The sequence below is a fragment of the Aphelocoma coerulescens genome, chromosome 3, assembly GCF_041296385.1.
Source record: "Aphelocoma coerulescens isolate FSJ_1873_10779 chromosome 3, UR_Acoe_1.0, whole genome shotgun sequence".
NCBI classification, from domain to species: Eukaryota; Metazoa; Chordata; class Aves; order Passeriformes; family Corvidae; genus Aphelocoma; species Aphelocoma coerulescens.
In genome coordinates, this window is record NC_091016.1 from 71,990,818 (window position 1) to 72,007,041 (window position 16,224).

General features: G+C 42.7%; 1 long non-coding RNA gene across 2 annotated transcripts in view; it reads left to right on the top strand.

Moving 5' to 3' along the window:
* Positions 1 to 16,224, top strand: part of LOC138107297 (uncharacterized) — a 39,552-nt gene that overhangs the window by 19,087 nt on the left and 4,241 nt on the right. For both annotated transcript variants that reach the window (XR_011149386.1, XR_011149387.1), the window contains exon 5: positions 16,112 to 16,159. This is a non-coding gene — a long non-coding RNA (uncharacterized lncRNA). The remainder of the gene's footprint in view (positions 1 to 16,111; positions 16,160 to 16,224) is intronic.

A 16,224-nucleotide genomic window follows, 5' to 3' on the forward strand; every position in this document is an offset into this window, starting at 1 on the left:
TGGTATTTGACACTTCCTCCTGCCATCCTTTGCCACATTTCACCTTCCACTTTCAATTCTTTTGAGACCAGTTCTGTGATTTTACCCTCTCATTTTATTTGCTGTCAGCTATAGACTTCAGCTTTTCTTCCTTTTCTTCACAGCTCCAAATAGCCAAGCTAAAGGATCACGTAGATAGCTAACCATAAACAAACTCTTGGGAATACTCCAAGATTTGTGATCTTGTTTGCAGCAGGAGGAACATATTTGCAATGCCTCCATTTCAGAGAAGCTGAACAAGCTACCAGTGATTATTACATGGCCTTAAGCCTTGTAGAAGTTATTTAATATTGTAATTATTTTGCTAACATATGCCACAATGTTCTTATTATTTAAAACTTTTCTTCTAAACCCCTCATTGTTTATGAACTAATTTGATAATACTTGTATAAATAGCATTGAGACTTGGCATGTAAACTATTTATCCTTTTTCATAGGAGATCTTAGTGTTAAAGGCTCCCACCCACCACATAAATTGATTTCAGTAGTTCCTCACCAGGGAAGATGACCCAAGGAATATCAGCTTGTTGTATAAGGTCATATCAAGTATTTGTACTTTTTGAACACATGAAGTGGCAAATTCTTTACAAGCAGAAATAGCCTTGTTCATTTTTGCCCTTTATCTCCTCCACCCAAAGCTTATGACATTAGTCTCAAATCGGTAAGCCCCTAATTTTCTACTGAAACCTTGTATATATGTACTCCATAAGGTTTTATACTTCCAAGAGGTGATATTTACAGATCTACCTCTAACTGGCTAAATACTCCTCATTAGACATGAAAGGGTGCCATCTGGCTCCTTAGAAGCCTTATTTGACAGAATGGATGGAGCTCTTTCTCCTGGCCAGAGATGGTCCAGTTTCCATATCTCCTATTAAAAAAACATGTACCGTAATTTTATCATCTTGATGGTCTTGATGAGACTCCTGTACACCTCAGTGTCTTGAGGTATATCTCTTAGGCATGTTTCATAGTGCCTATTTAATGAGAGTCTCTCAATAACTTTCAGAGCTCCACCATGTGCTCTTTTGCTTGGTGGGTGACATTAGTGTACAGAGAGTCGGCTCCTGAAGGTGGATGAGCTGAGAGGTGAAGGGGACCCCAGTGTGGGTCATGTCCTCACCAATGGGTGCTGTCCCAGAGTGTCTGATCATGGTGGGCAGGTCTGGAGGCTGTGACAGCACCCATCAACAGACCCTGACATGGCAAGTGACAAAACAAGGCCAGGGACCATCCAGGTGCTTCTGTCAGAAGCAAGAGGAGATGGAACTAGCCTAATGTATGGCTCCAAAGTCCATCCAGACCCAGAGACAGGACTGGAGACAAGCTGCCATGCACATCCAGGAGACAGGCTATTTATGGCATAGGTCTGGTCCTTTCAGGAGATAGGGCTGGAAGTCAGCATTGCTGTGGCACCCTGGAGAGGGGACTGACCACCTCAGACTGAACTGAAACAGGGTCCTGGGCTGTGTGCAGGGTAGAGGTAGTCCTGAGAGAGGCTGGTTGGGAACAGTAAGGCCTGTGGGTGCCCTTGGCACCATGACAGGTAAGGGGGCTGCTGACACTACTGCCAACAACATTACTTGTGATTTTGCTTCATTTGCTAGCTGGGTTTTCTAGGAAATAAGGTTCCCACCATACCATGCAGTGTGGCATGCATGTGTTTTTTCATATACACACCCCTTGATAATTTTCAAACCAGCTGGCAATTGGCCAGCTAGAGTTGGTAGGAATCACGAGGTGTTAATGATAATCTTCCTGCAAGTTTCATGCAATCACACAAGCCTGTTGTATAACACCAGCTGAGAGAAATGCTGTTGAGGGGAACACAACTCTAGGAGACATTGGAGAATCCACTGGAGACAGAGTTTTCCAAAGAAGAAACTTTACTCCTCTCTGGACACTGGCTTTGAAACAGAATTCTGTGGGAAACCACGTGCCCTTTGAGCTGGTACCTGGAGTGACGCATTTGGTGGACACTTCAGTTTTCTCCCCTTGCCCCTGGTTTGGCAGCAGCTGACTGGGAGCAGCCGACTGGTCTAGTCAGCCCACATTGTTCTTGCTTTTCCCTCAAACATAAAGGTACATTCATTAATGTTTGCAGCTCTTACTTTTTGTACATGTACTTGTTAGGAAAGGAAGAAGTGGCAGTGACAGAAACAGGTTTTACTGAGCTACCAGGAAGAGGAAGGAATCTATGTGAACAATGCATGATGTCAAAGGACCAGCTACAGACCTTCACATTCAAACTCGTGCTTGACAAGGAAAGCAGCTCTTACACAGTGCAGTTCCTCTTCTGAAGTGGGCACAAAATTCTCTGTCCCCTCACCACAGGAGGGTAAGCAGCATTACTGATAGTTTAAAAAAAAATCCATAAGACATCACGACAATACATGCAGAAAGATACACAACAAACAGCAGTTCCCCAGTGTACAGGAGGAATAAAAAAGAAATGCTGCCCTCCTTTTTTGTGGTCTCCCATGAGGCTGGCCTTGTATCACGGAGAAGAACAATCCATCCGGTGTCCAGCTGGAATCTCAAATAACCATCTCATTTTTCTTTTCCAGTAATGGGGCCAGTTTTGTTGCAAAAAAGTAGACATAGACATCCAGAGAGAAAAGAATTGTTAAACCCATGTGTAAGTGCAATTGCAGCTGGCAAAAAAAAATTAGAATGAATCTTCTTGAAGTAGGAGAATACTTGAATATAGAAGTTGAAGGCTGAAGATGTGTCCAGGGACAACTCCTGTACCTCATTCCCACTGGTACCTTTATATTTTGTTGCATATGTCTCATAATGGACAAACATAACATTTGAGGAGTGCAGGAAAATATTTTGCAAGTGTGCCTGAAAAATCTTTGACTGGTGTGGTATAGCTTAGTTTGTCCTCAAAATGAGACTTTATGCACTCTGCCATCAGCTTACAATTTAGATGATTTGTGCCTCTGAGGATATCTTCTCTATGGTTTTTAATACCTAATAATAGGCTAAAAAATCATAACTAGCCCTGGTACAGTGCCTTTCTCTGTTCCTTGTCACTCAACTGCTGAGCTTTGGGAAGCCTGCCAAGTCCCTGACAGCAGCTTCTTCTTGTGGGAGCAGAACTGCACAATTTGATCTAGGGGAAGAGACAGGATTTTCATATTTTACTCTGATGTCAGCAACAGAAACCTTCAAAGTGTAGGACTACTCCCCAGCTGTGGGCTGAGTTGCTCAGGAGATACCTCTCCTGTTGCATTGTCAAGTCAATCAGGGTAGGAGAGAGCTCTTTTTCTAGGCTGGGTGCACTGAAGAGGCGCCAGGGCCTCCCACCCACAGTCCTCATTAAAGAAAAATAACAGCACAAAGCCCAAGGATTGTTTACTTATTTGTAGTATCTCAGCAACGGCTACTCTCTATCATCTGTTTTTGCTTTGGTGATTTCTTTTTTTATTAAAAAGAAATGCCACATGTTGCCACACAAGTAGCTAACCTCCTGCAGCCGGTCAGGGGCTGCCCACCATGCCCAGGCGGGACAGAGCACAGGCTCTGCTCCCCAGCTGTTAGACCTGGCTTAGAAGGAAGTGCCACAGACCAGGACTTTGCCATTGTTCTCTTTTCCCCAATAAATCGAGCATTCGCCCAAAAAGTTCAGGCTTGTTACACTGGGTCAAGCAGGACAACTAAATTTGGCTGAAGCAAAAACTAACAAAGTTCTGGAAATGCCCAATTGGTTAATTTCAACATTTTCAGAAGGAAACATTGAATTTTGGAAGGCTTGATACTTGGGGCTACTTAGCAACTTTCACAATGCAGAGAAGAGGGAGATGGTTGCACATCCTTCCCTTGCAACCCAGTCTTATATTTTGGTGTTTGCAGCACTTCTCTGAGTGGGTAATTAATTGCTTTCTATAATTTGGTATGAAGTTTCAGTTAGAAATACTGGGTGAGCTGCACTCCAATTCATCTTTTCTGAGTGTTGAGACAAGCTCCTAAGAGGTAAAGTGCCCAAATTCAAGCAAGTTGCTCTCTGCGGTAGAGTCACAAGCAGGAGTGTTGAATTTTTGGTGGTAAATACTGCAACAGGCAAACTTTGCTGATTAAGGATATAGGCTCAGGGAACAACATGTTCTCAAGATTTTTAAAGTAGTTTGGTAAATCCAGATTAATTTCCTAATTTCTTTATGTTAAAATCCTTAAAAATCAAATACTGGTTCTGAAAAAAAAAAAAAAGTCAAAATAGCTCTGAGTCAAACATTGAATTTAAAATAATTTCTAAGAAAACTGTATTACAGGTTAGCAGAGGCAAGGGCTAGAACTGTATGAAGGGTGAGATAGCAGGTTCTTTGAGATGAAAATTCTGTTATTGCATTTCTGTCTGCAACAGATAGTACCTCACTGGTGTAGAGCTCTGTGTGAGTGCTGGGCAACTCTTTTGCAGTAAAACAGTTGTAAAACATTAATGAGTTGTGGAGGATGTTTCTGGCCTATGGAAAAAGCTGTACTTCTGCCTGTGATGGTGAGTCTGCCAAACTCCTGTGGAGGAAACCAAAGGCAACAAAAAGAAGCAGGAGGTCACTGTCTCATAGCAAGCAGTTTGCCAGAGAGGATGGCAATACAGAGTGGTAATGTTGGGCTCAGTAGCAATTATTGTTACAAGATAAAAATTTTAAGTTGTATTGGGCATCTATCTGGTTATTTTTTGGACTCCCATACAGCCCTCGGAGACATTGGTGTCCCTGTGGAAGGCACTGCATAAACATAGGGAAAGAGGCACTCCAGGCCTGGGGATGCACAGCTATGACACACAAGAGCACAGATACTGGGCAGTTTCATTCCTCTCACATTAGATTTCTTGTCTCACCCGGCATTTCACTTAGCCTCTAGCTGAGGCAGGGACTGAGTTTAAAGCACCTGGGCATCAGTGCTCTGACCTGCAGCCATGTGTCAGGAAGACTCAGAGGAACACCAGAACAGCAAGAATGACTGAATGACAAGTTGCTCCACAGGCAAATTCTGTCCCAGCCACCAGGGCAGAGGGGATTGTTCCTCTCCCTCCCACACTCCACCACACAGCTTGCTTACAGGCTCCTTTGTACTTGCTCCCTTTGGTTAAGGGACTGCCCTGATCAGGCTGGCGGGACAAGCTCTGCATGTACTGGTGTCATTGAAAATGGTGAGGAGCACAGCATGAATTGTTCCTGAGTACTGGAAACAATACTTATAAAAATCACTTCACAGTAGTTGTAACTCAACTTGTTGGAATGCAAACAGCTTTGAAGACCAATGCTTACTTAAAAACCATTCTGAACAAAGAACTGCCTTTGCTCTGCCCCATTCAAGTCTACCTGTTCTTCTGATCTGCAGCAAAGGGAAGTTTTAAGAGAAAAGGAAGATGTCAGTGCTCTCCATATAAAGATACATGAATGCCTCTCCTTAAGGAGACAGCATGAGTATGTGTGATGATTTTGCAAAGGTTGAGAACACTGAGGGATCAGTTTTCAATTATCAGCCCACTTTAAGGAGAGCCATGGCTGAAAATGATTTAGTAACACATTTATCCCCCTGGCTACTGATTTTCTCATGCAATATAGATATCCAAGCTAAGTATACAATCTCAGGTGGCCTCCAGGGCTGAAAATCCTCAGGCTATCCACAACATCCCTGTACACTAGCAGTCTGGAAACGATGCTGAACGCTTTTCTGTATTTTCCAAGCAAACTTGGGAAAAAAAAGAAAACCAAAACAAAAATGTTTGGTGCCCTTGCAGCCCCAAGTGCTGAACTTGTCTTTCTGAAATGCTGTGTCAACAGCTCTTCACTCGCAAGCCCATTATTTTTATTGGCCACAGCTCTCAGGCTGGTGTTGACAGGTTAATTTACAGTAACAGTGAGAGTCACCTTTAGTCACTATACCCAAAAGCTCAACCCGCTCCATACTTGAATGCTATGCTCTCGAGAACAGGAATGTTGGGGAAACAGAGAGAGAGAGAGAGAGAGAGCGAGAGAGCCTTGTAGCCTCGCGCAGGCGCGCAGGGAGTTGTACAAAAGAATGCTCTTTCGGTGAAATCATTTTTGCCAGCATATGCAACTGGAGCAGGAATGGTTGCAATTATTTCTTACCGTGCTTGTTAGAGAGGACATATGGGAAGATTAGCCTCAAGAATGTCACTCTTGGACATGGTCTTCTCATGGGGATTATGCCACGGGGTTTTTTCTATTCCTTTTCCTCTTTTCTTTTTTCCTTGTTTTCAATACATCAAAGTTCACTGAGAGAAATTTCCCTTGGCAACATGTACAGATAAGCAGATCTCAGAAGATATGTTTCATGGGGTATACTTTAAGGACTTGTTTCCCTTTTGCTCTTCTGTCTTATCTTCTCTCCCCTCCTCTCATATCGTCTCTTCTTTTTTCCCTTTTATTTTCTTGTCTTCCTGAGAGAGCCTTAAAAGAGCAATCCTAGCAACGGGTAAGGAAGTTATAGGCTGAGAGCAAGGCCTTTTCTCTAGATTGTAAGGCTGCAGTGCTGCAACTGAAAGTCTCAGGTTAGGCTGATGTGATACAGATGGTGAAGACTCCATGACAGAGCCAATGGAGAGCACATACACTGAAGAAGTAGGAGGAATTCAGAGCAGCTAAGTGAGAGGGCTAAGTGCTGCCAAGAGGCAAATTATGCCAGGTTGCAGATCAACAGACCTTTCATCACAGGAGAACTGAAGAAAAATAGCAGTGTGTTTGTAAGTTGTTTGTGTTTTTATAGTACTGTTTCTTTATTTTTTAGTTTGATCTTTGGGGTTTTTTAATAGGACCTCCATGTAAAACCAGTGAATTAGTAGTATTTTGATTGTAGAACTACCAGATACCAAAGCTTTTGCAGTATTCTTGCAGTCTACCCCTAGAAATTGACTATGTTCTGGCACTACTTGCCCAGCACAAGGCACCACCGAGGCTGGATCAGATACAGTCTTTCTCTTCTTTGAGCACTGGTGGACATTGTGCTCCTGAACCTACAGCACTCAGGCTCATATTCTGTTTCTGCTACATGACCATTATAGAATCCAGAAGACATGCCTCTGATGTTATGTCCATATGGAATTCAGAGTGGTGACACTCTGCTGAAGTGGTCCTATGAGTTTGCAGCACACTCTTTTTCCAGACTAGCCTTCAGTCTCTCTTTTACTGTCTCCTGACACAGTGAGTACAAATGTAAAAGCAATTAATGTATGTAGTTTGCAAATCACAAAATCACAGAATGGGTCAGGCTGGAAGGGACCACAGTGGGTCAGCTGGTCCAACCTCCCAGCTCAAGCAGAGTCATCCTAGAGCTCATTGCACAGGATTGCATCCAGACAGTTCTTGAATATCTCAGTGAGGGAGACTCCACAACCTCTCTGGGCAACCTGTTCCAGGGCTGAGTAGAGGGACAGGGTCACCTCCCTCAACCTGCTGGGAATGCTCTTTCAGTGCACCCCAGGATACCATTGACTTTCTTGGCCACAAGGGCACACTGCTGACTCATGGACAGCTTGTTGTCCCCCAGGACCCCCAGGTCCTTCTCTGCAGAGCTGTTATCCAGCAGGTCAGATCCCAGCCTATGCTGGAGCCCGGATTATTCATCGTAAGGGGCAGGATGCCGCATTTAGCTTTGTTGAATTTCAGGCAGTTCCTCTCTGCTCATCTCTCCAACCTGTTGCGGTCCATCTGAAGGGCTGCACAGCCCTCTGGGGTATCAGCCACTCCCAGTCATCAGTGAACTTGCTGAGGAGGGATCTGCCCCTTCATCCAAGTCACTGATGAATAAATTAGACAATACTGGGCCCAGTATTGAACCTTAAGGAATACCACTAGTGACAGGCCTCAGTAAAACCTTCTCTTTGAAAATCACGCTGCTTTAATATATTTTAACATAAGCACTAGCAAACTCAGGACCACTTGAAACCATGCCACATGAAGAAGTGATATATGGGAAACCAGATTAGGAAGAAAAGACAAAGCTTTGGTCTGCTGGGATAGTGTCACGAAGGCAGGAAGGCCAGGACTAATGGCATGGTACATCATGTATAAGAGCTGCTGCAGAGCCTACCTGGGCTTATAAAGGCAGAGGGCTCCTTTGCTGACCTATATCACCTCTGTAGCTCTGGTCAGAGGGGCCTCTCTGTTTCTGCCAGTGGATGGAGATGTTCCCACAGCCTCCTTTGCACTACTGTAACTCAATCACTGTGTGATAACAGACAAAGGCAGAGACATTGAATCAGAAAGCCTCTTCTCCTTTGAACCACAGTCTCTCGGCTACACCATCTCTCTTGCTCACAGCAAGAATGCCAGGGAGACAGATTTAAACACACACCAGCACACCAGCACAGGAGGATGCTCCCCTGCTGTTGAGACTATCTATACTGAAGGCAGTAAAAGAGCTCTCTTATGCAAGGCAATAGTCAGTATAGTTTCAGGATGATTTCCAGCAGTTACTCCACACCTGTGTTCCATGACCTGCTCTGGCAAAAGGGTTTAATAAAAATATACAAGATTTTTCTGCTCTCAGACCAACAGCAAGCCAAGCAGGATCTGTCACTGTCCCTACTATAATTGCAGCTTCCATGCGAGTCTGGGGAAGAGCATAGGAGGGACAGATTACACGGTCCAAGCAGAGCAGCCCATCATGCTGCTGCCGGGATGTTCCTGTGCTGATGTAGAACCTGTCACTTCCCACCTGAAGGGCCATGGGGGATGATCAGTTTGACAGCAGCCTAGGGTAGTCCCAATAGCCCCTTGAGCAGCAGAAGGCACCTCTGGCTTTGCAGAGAGGGCTCCAGCCTGGCTGAGTCCTCCCAGGGGCTGCCAGCCATGTTTGCAAGGGGTTTAGCAGCTGCCTTGAAATGGGAATGTGCTGCTACTGGGAAACCCAGGTTTGAGCAAAGTGTGTTGGACCCAAATGTTTTTGTCACTGATCTCATGACCAGCCGTGGGCTGGAGGGCCGAGATATTTACCATCCTGTCATTCTGACGCACATCCAAATGCTCTGTTCAAATTCAGAGCAGAAATCTCTGGCAGTGCTGAAAATGATTATAATTTTCAGTTTGATCTCCCCATGTTCAAGGCTACACCCCAGTTATGCATTTTTCCAGAGGACAGGAGCAGTAGGCTGGTTAGTGCTAGACTAGATAACTAAATTATTTCCATGAGCTGAAAAATAAACTTCATAGCCAAGTCCCTAGTTTAGCAATCTGTAACATCTGTGACAGATTTTTAAAATTAACATCTCTGCCCTGGTGGCTTTCAAGCAGCAGGAATGTTACACATTTTGCCTTGCACTTTGGATTTATCACCTTCTGGGACCCACAAAAAAATCCCTGCCTCACACCATGCTGGAATCCGTAGCTGTTGCCCAGTGAAGAAAGAAAAATGTTATAAATATTTCCTTCTTGGATTATGGCTGGGGCTCTTCCACAGCAGCGTTTTCATCTACAGGTAAGGTGTAACGTTTTGTTACATGGTCATGTTGAAAAGTACTGTGGCAGTCTTCTAGTACCTGCTCAAGAGCCTCACATTCCCTCAGTCAACAAGTCCAAAGAGCCAAAAGAAAATTTTCCATCATCTAGAAACCTGGTGTCGCTCAGTTCCCTTCTCAGTAATGCTGGGACACAAGTAGGGAACTCTTTGATTCCAGTTTCAAGAAACCTTTCAGTATCCTTGCTGTTATTGCTGCTGGAAAAGGGCACGCTCTGGTCTCTTGCACCACAGTTCTACCTCTATGACACCCATGTTGTGACCCAGGTGGCAAGAGAAGAGGTCACTTGCTATCTTATTTGAGTTTTGAATCTGCATTCCTTTGCTACAAGTATCTGTTCAGATGTGATATTATTGAGTTCAGATATGATATTATTGCCTTCATATATTTATTCCCTTTATTAGATCTCCTACTTTCCCCAAAACAACATGGTGATTTTAGTGGGACCTTCAGAAAAAGAAGAGTAGTGTGACAGAAAGCTTTACAGCCATCATTTAGATAAGCACTCCAGCTGACATAGCAGGTCTAACTAAACAACACAAGACAAGAACAAGAAGAGAAAAGTTTCAGTGAGTAAGAGCAGTTGGGAAAGACAGCAAGGATCTGAGCTCTTGACCAAATCGGTGGCACTGCCTTTTTTCCTTCTGATCAGTTCCACATTGCTCCCTGCCCCTGCTTGCTGCGGTTCCTGCTGTGCTGGAGGTACAATCCCTGGCTTCAGGGGGCCAGGGGCTGAGCTGCCCTGCTTTCCAAGCTCTCTCTGCTCCTGGCAGAACCAGAAGAAGATAGTGTAGCCGTTACTTTGAAATATACCTGCGCATAATTGACTGAGAGATTCAAATGTCAATGGCAATTGATGCTCTTCTCTCAGATGTCATTGCACTCCTTAAAAAAACCTCTTATGATCTTCTTTATTACTCTAGGAGTGTAAAAACTCCAAACTCCCATATTTTTGTAAGAGGCTATTACTTGTCACAGTCGTACGTCTCATATGTCTTTTCTCTTAACACAATTATTTTAAGGGCTAGTTTGTTTATAAGAAACACAAAAGAAAACCAGAAATGTATGACTTACACTCTTCAAAAGCAGTTATTTATAACTATACTAATTGTTTTGTTTCCTTAAAAGCTGTGGGTCATGGCAACACAGCTGCTTTTGGTCTGGCTAATAAGCCTTAGTTTGGGACTAATGTGAGGGTAGTAAGTTTTCAAGCCTTTTACAAACAGCCCACGAGTAGAGACACAAAACCTTAATCTGCCTGCTGTGATCTGCTGAGAGACTGCAAAGGTAGAGATTTATTTGTGCTTTAAAACACACCTACTCTTTTTCTTTCAAGTATTTCATGACACATTTCCCCTTGATTATACCAGTCACACATGGGAGAGGATGAATTTGTTAACCAGTACCAGGATTCTCCTGTAACCTCTCAAAAAGGCTCTGCCATGCCCTGAAGGAGTCAGTAACTCACATGGACGTGCTGCCTATCAAAGGCATTCGTAAGGATTGAAAAATCAACTTAGGATCTCAGTGCCATTTAATGAAAAATATTTAACTATTTAATGCAAAAAACCTCTTCAACTGATATTTTCCTGTTAGACACTCCACTGTGTATTAATTAATAAGAGTGATCCCCACAGAACAAGTGTGCAGGCCACGTTTGGCTCCTGACTTGGTTATGGAGCAGAGACAATGGCTGACTTCACGAAACCATTTGCTGGATACTAAATGTAGCTCACAGTTCACTAACAGAATGAATGGTGTTTTAGGCCATATAAACTAAAAAAAATCCCAAGGAATCAGGGAAATTGTGGTTGCTGTAACTGTAGGACAGTGTAGCAGCTTACACTAGAAGTGTTAAAGGCAGGGGTACTGCTTTTTTTTCTATGGGATTCTGCACAGAGAGCCTCATGGGGTCGGAGACATGGTCAGGAAGTGCTTATGGTTGGGGAGCACACAGGTGTAGTGGGAGTTGGATACTGTAATTAAAAAGCTAAAGCCAGAAATGTAGTGCTGAAGTGTTGCAGCTCAACTGGTAAAAAGAATAAGTCAGTGAATGAGGTTAGTGACCAGCCTTCATAAATACTTTTGTGCCAGATATGATGGTGAAAAGGGAAAAGATGTTACCTTGAGGTTGATTTTAGAATTATTCCGATATCTCTTCCTTTTAGGAATATGGTAATTCTCATATTGGACCAGTATGTGGCTCATCCTGTTATATATTCTACCTTAAAAAACACAGTCAGCACTAGACACTTGGTGAAAAAACCTTGCCTTTCACAGGCAGACAGATTTGTGTTCCCCCTCTTCAGGTTTACTCCTTACCACCAATATTTAAAGCCATCTAAATCCTAAGGTAAAGGGTTTCATGTCTCCTTTGGTTTTTTTTTTCAGCATCATCTCTTATACTTTTATTCTTCACATAGTTGTCCAATCTCTTTTTCACAGCACTAACAATTTGGATTTTCTGTCTCTGAGGCACATCAAATAGATACTTTTACTGAAACCCTACAAAATTTACCTGAATCTTCTTTCTGGTTGCTAAAATAAGTGGTGCATTTCTTGGATTCTAGGTAAGAATTACAATTTGTTGTGCCTTTCTTGTGTCACTACTTTGCAATTATCTCAAGGAAACATCAAATCCACTGATTTGAGAAGAGACTATTTTGTAGAACATTTTTAATATCGCCACATTGAAAAACAACTCTTTATGGATCCTAGATTTTTCCTCTCTGCTGGTTTTAATTTGTAGCTGGATTTTGTGTAGTACCAGGAGAATAACCACATGCAGAATTGTTCTATTTGATTCTTTTTATCTTTCAGTTAAAATTACTTTTTTTGAGTATTATTGATCTGTCAATTCAGACTGAGAGATCCATGTGGTTGTCTGATATGCAAAGTTCATTGCCCAATGTCTTGGCACCCAGTTACTGCAATTGATTTAAATGTTGGACGTTTCCTTTCCCGACCCCCTCCTACTTATGCTTCTGAAAGGGCCAGTGTTTTTAGAACAATAGTGATAGGAAGTGTATCACAGCACTCACAAAAGGGAGTCTTACAATTAGAATTTGGCTAGACAAAATGCTGCAAATAACGGAGCATATTCCAGCTTTAATCTCACCATCCTGGAGCCATTAGGAGGGAAGATGGACCTGGCTGGTCATATTCATGATAAGGATAAAGGCAGCCCAGATGAAAACGCTAAAGTGTAATGCATTTTGCCTTCCACAAGAATGTGATGCATGCATACTAAACAGTAATAAAGGAGATTGGAGTAGATCTTAGGAATGATTTTTAATGTGCAGTCAGCTACGCACCAAATTATGTTACCTGGGGAAACAGAGGAATCTCCATCATTTGAGATCTTAAAGACAAGATTCCATAAGCATGCCTGGAATAGTTAAGGCATAACTGGTCCATCCTTGGAGCCAAGTCAGAAAACCTTTTCAAGTCCTATAGTCTGTCTATTGTTTAAAGGTCTGCTCATGATTCTCTTGTGATGCCTCACTCACAAAATCCTGTTTGCTACTTGCTTGGAAACTGCTTAGTTTGAAACAAGTCCCCTCTGTTACTGGTGCGACAAGAAATTCTTACAATGGCTGTGCTGTTTCCTAACACAGGCCCTGGATTATTCCATATACAAAACATATCGCTATAAAATTATTTTTCTGTGTAACAGGTCATGGTAACACTTATTTTGTGATTCTTTTGTTTCTCTATTAATCTCTGATACAGAACCAGCCCCATCCCTCTGAGAGCTGGCTTGCTGCTTTCTATTCTCCAGAAAACTTGGCTTACTTTGTACACCAGTATATTTGGCCTTTGAAAGTTGGCTTGCAGTTAGCAGACAGAAGCAGGGTCAGAATTAGTTCAAAACAAATTAATAGTCAGAAGTTCTAACTTGCTAAGTTGCATGCAATCCACCCTTCAAAGGATATTCACCAATTGCTGTAATTGCTCTCTTCAAGGGCTTCCAAAAAATCCTTGGACATGCTAATTAATGCTGTTTTATATATATGTTAAGGTATTTGACCTGAGAGTTTAATTCTACAGTTTAATTCCATAATGATTGGAAATGGTAGGACTGCTGCATATTTAAAAGAACATTAGTGTGAATCAAGCTAGCTGTTGGCAGTTTAACAGTGACTAACAGATATTAAATAAGCATGAAATTCTAGTGGTGAATGACACTTTTATAGGGGCAAGGGCTGGGAGCTGAAGGCAGGAGAAAATATTGCAACCATCCATGGTGACCTTCCCTTTTCTCTGGATTTTACAGTCTTTGCACAACTTTCCCATCATTGGGACAAGTCTGGGTTGGTGGAAGGGCCTTGTCCTTGCAGGCTTGGACAGCATATGATGAACTTGGTGGGATTGGACCTTGTTGATCTGCTGAAGTCATTGACAATCCCTTGCTGATATCACTGACACCAGGATTTCCCCAAATAACTGAATATTTCAGCCACTCAAAGATAATCACATCTTCCAGTGTCAAGGAAGAAGTGTGTAAATTCTATCCCTTCTTCTGCCAAATTTTTCCTTTTTTTTTTTTTAAGTGGATGTCAGAAGAAATCAATTGCTAGAAAAAAGAAAAGAAAACAAGTTGATCCTTTTATTGTTACTGTTCAAAAGCGTCTCTTTGTTTTAGAAACAAAAATGGTAGCAAGTGACTTTTTTCCATCCCTCAGTGGCTACATAAATTTCTGCTACTAAGGGACAAACATCATTGATTTGACCGACTTATTCAAAACAGGTCACGAAGCTAGAGCTTGTTGTGTCAATTCTCATAATATACTGATGTGGCAGGTTTTATGAATAAAATATGGGCAGTTGCTGTCTGGGAGGATGCCACATCTTAGCTACCCAAAACCCTCTGTCCTTGAAGAGCAAAGCTTTGAAAAATTAGGACCATGTTTCAATCCAAGCTGTACAATATGCTTTTCAATGAAGTGTAATATATTGTTTTTCGCTGAATAACTTTCTTCTCCTCTTCTCCCCTCCCCCGGTCCCTCCCCTACTTAGGGGAAAAAAAAAAAAGCCATGCCATCTTAAACTAAAGCACACTTCAGTCAGTCTCCCTGTGTGTGCTCTGTGCCAGCAGCCACAGCAATTCTTTCATCTTGGCTTCAAAGTGGTGCTGAGAGGAGGAGGGGGGCATCTAATGAAAGAAGGGAAAACAAACAAACAAACAAACAAGCACAAAACGGGGGAGGAAATGAAAAATAGCAGTCTACCTTTCAAATCTGAGTGTTGCCTGCAGGCACGCTCTGCAGTGGATGTTGCACTCAGCTTCAGCCCCTTGTATATTTTTTTTTGTTGTTGCCACTTCCCATGCTGGGAAGATTCTTGTCATCCCTCACATATTTTATCCGCAGAAAAGGCTGCCCTGCCCTGTGCTTGGTGATTGAGGCTGTGCCCCTGGTGTGCCACACTATCAGTGGTTCCCAAGGCTGCCTAGCCTGGGAAAAGCTGCATGGAAACGGTCCAAAATCAGCATTACATGCATTATTGTTCTTACTCTCTCTGATTAGAGTGCACACAATGAAAACAACAGCAACAGCCTCGTTTTCTAACTCTCCTCCCAACACAGGGCTGTTCTTAGGCTGGTTTTTTTTTCTCAGAGTCTTCATAGAAATTAACTGCTTCTGTGCTGGTAGATCCCAGGCATCCCAGCAGCTTCTCTGAGGGGAAGCCCAAAGAGCTTAGTCTGACTGGGAGTAATATTTTCAAAAGTGCTTAGCTGACTTGTGAACTGAAATCTCATTTTTAAAAATCAGGTCTAGTGGTAGGCTGCCTTGTGTACCACTGGAAACACACTGCTCAGATGCCGTGGTAAAATGCAAGGCACAGTAATCCCCATAAAACAAAACAGAATAGGCTGAAAGATATTTAGGCATTAGTCCCTTGAACACTTATGCTTTGTGTTAAATGCTGGAGGCACCACACGCAAGGTTCTAGCAGCGTGTCACAGCAGCTGGATTTCCCCCAGCCCAGCCACCATCACTTTTTGTCTTACTCCCTGGTCAGAGAGGTCTTGCTGTCCAGGCTGAGGAGTGCCAGAATGGACTAGCACTGCTCTACTGGAGAAGCAGTCATTTGGCAGACAATAGTTTAAATTTTGTGGGGCCTGTTCCAAGTCCTGGGGTAGCCAGCTTGGGATGGGATAAAGCTCAGTTTGTTCTATGGAGAAATGGTATCCAGTGCTTATCCCAAGCACATGGAAATGCCACTTAGGAGTCACTGGGTGAGGCATGGCATTTCAGGCTCAATCTGATTTCATATTCCCTGAAATATATTAGGTGGCACATCAAACAAAGAAGGCAAAGAATTTTCTTCCCATTTAACAGATTAGACATATTCCAGAGTGTCAAGTGCCTGCACCTTGAGTGTGCTCAAGTATTTGATAGGAGGTGAACGCGTAAAGCTGGTCCAGAAGAGAGCAGCAGATAGACTTGGGTGATAAAGATGAGAGAAGGCAAATGACAGGAAAGACTGTGTTTTTAGTCATAAAAATACCATAGAGAATATTTTTTTGTTCAGTTGTAATAAGTGCTAATCTTTCTTTTTTTTTTTTTTTTTGAAAAGCAGGTCTATCTTCAAGACTATTGGGAGCACATGCAGGAACAGACAAATACTGTAAGTGAGGTTTTGTTTTAGGATCCTTTTATAACTTTTTTTCATATGCCCCAGGTGCACTGCAG